The sequence below is a fragment of the Octopus sinensis genome, linkage group LG11 (genome assembly GCF_006345805.1).
Source record: "Octopus sinensis linkage group LG11, ASM634580v1, whole genome shotgun sequence".
Classification (NCBI taxonomy): Eukaryota; Metazoa; Mollusca; class Cephalopoda; order Octopoda; family Octopodidae; genus Octopus; species Octopus sinensis.
In genome coordinates, this window is record NC_043007.1 from 15,308,511 (window position 1) to 15,311,010 (window position 2,500).

The window sequence follows — 2,500 nt, forward strand, 5'->3', positions numbered from 1 at the left end:
CTGTGATCATGTTAAGCTCAAAGATTTTAACCAATTATGTCGACCGCATTATTTTGTCGACTAATTATTTTATTGTGCAAAATTCGGACACAACTAAATATCCTTAGATATTTTTGCTCGATGCGTAAATTTTGTTACTTGACCTTAGGTCAGTAATCATAACCTAAAAGCGAGATGAATCTTTGATATTTTCTTATCATCTCTCAGCATGAAGGCGGCGAGCTGGCAGAAACGTTAGCACGCCTGGCGAAATGCTTAGCGGTATTTCGTCTTCCGTTACGTTCTGAGTTCAAATTCCGCCGAGGTCGACTTTGCTTTTTATAATTTCGGAGTCAATAAATAAAGTGCCAGTTTCGCACTGAGGTGGATATAATCGACTTAATCCGTTTGTCTGTCCTTGTTTGTCCCCTCTCTGTTTAGACCTTGTAGGCAATAAAGAAATAAGAAACGTTAGCACGCCGGGCGATATGCTTAACAGTATTTCGTCAGTCTGTACTTTCTGAGCTGAAATTCCGCCGAGGTAGATTTTGCTTTTCATCCCTTCAGGGTCGATAAATTAAGTACCAGCAGCGCACTGTGATCGTCCTAATTCCCTGGATCCCTCCCCCAAAATGTCGGGTCTTGTACCTAGAGTAGAAAAAAACAAAAATCTCACAGCTTGATTTCAACAGAGATCGTGTGTGTGTGTGTGCATGTGTGTGTGTACGTATATGTGTAAATGCATATATATATATATATTACATACGCGTTATGAATATATATATTTGTGTATACATTTATGTAATATATATGTCTGTGAGTGTGTGTGTGTGTGCGTGTATGTATATGTATGTATGTATGTGTAAATAAGATAGATGGCTTGTTAGCACTTTGTACACTCTGTCACGTTAGTGACACCGCTATATATATATATATACATATATATTGTGTACTCTTTATTCAGAGTCTGATCACCTCTTGTACTTACACTTTAGATCCAACATGGCGTCTGATGTAGCTTTTTAAACTAGACAATGTATTGAAAAGACACCCGAATAGATTGCATATCTGATTTGGACCACCAAGAGCTGCAGTTAATTTCTGATCTTTGTGGATCTTAAAATGCCTTTTGAGGCCTCCGTTAAATTTGCAGACTTTATGGGACTATACGACATTTACAGCTGTGCACATATATATAGGCACACACACACACACACACACATGTATGTATATATATATATATATATATATATATATATATATAATATATTAATTCGAGACAAAACCACTATTTTAAAACCAAACAAGGAAAGACTTAATCAATACATAAAATTTTAATATAAATTAAATAAACCGCCACTACAAATGTTTCATGTCTGCTACCGACAATCTTCAGGTGGATTTTCGATCTTCTAATCAGTATCAAAATTTGATACTGATTAGAAGATCGAAAATCCACCTGAAGATGTGCGGTAGCAGACATGAAACATTTGTAGTGGCGGTTTTTTTAATTATATTAAAATTTTATGTATTGATTAAGTCTTTCCTTGTTTGGTTTTAAAATAGTGGTTTTGTCTCGAATTATATTATATAATATTTTACTATAAAATTGGATTTAACCCTAAATCTGATTTTTCCCTGTAATTTTGGATTCATTCCCTAATATTTATTATTATTTATATATATATATATATATATATATATATATATGTTATATACCTTGTTCTACAATAGTATTTCCCTGTAAGAATTTTCCTTGTGTTCATAGGGAAGACAATTTGAATATTCCATTACAAATCTGTAAAATAAAATTACGCTACACTTTCAAAGGGAACGTCTACGTGATCTTGCGACAGGTAAGAGTTAGTAATCAAATCTCTTTTTATTTCATAATAACGATTAAAAAACAAACAAAACGAAACAAAACAAAAACAAAGAAAAACTGAATGCCACAGATATCGAAGTTCTGAATATATAAACAGACGGGATAATCTATTTCTTTACCATCCACAGGGAGCTAAACACAGAGGGGGCAAACAAGGAGAGACAAACGGATTAAGTCGATTACATCGATCCCCCGTGCGTAACTGGTACCTATTTAATCGACCCCGAAAGGATGAAAGGCAAAATCGACCTCGGCGGAATTAGAACTCAGAATGTAGCTGCAGACGAAATACGGCTACGCCTTTCGCCCGGCGCGCTAACGTTTCTGCCAACTCGACGGGATACTCAAAGTTTGGAAATAGAGCACACTAGATAATGTATCCCGAGATATACTATTGCAGCGAAGATAAGAAAGATATGGAAAAATGCTTGTGATTTTAGATGTCACAACAAGATTGACCAGGCCTCGAATAACAACATCGGCATCACTAGCAGCAGCGGCAACAACAACAACATCAACAATAAATAGTAATGCAACAACAATATCAACAACTGTAATGATAACAATATTATACACTATTACAAGTCGGGGGACTGACAGAAACTTTAGCATGCCAGTCGAAATGCTTAGCAGTAC

At 35.4% G+C, this 2,500-nt stretch overlaps 1 long non-coding RNA gene across 1 annotated transcript in view; it reads left to right on the top strand.

Annotated features, from left to right (window-relative positions):
• The window catches only part of LOC118765325, a 20,217-nt gene that overhangs the window by 16,890 nt on the left and 827 nt on the right, over positions 1 to 2,500 (top strand). The gene's annotated exons all lie outside the window — the stretch shown is intronic.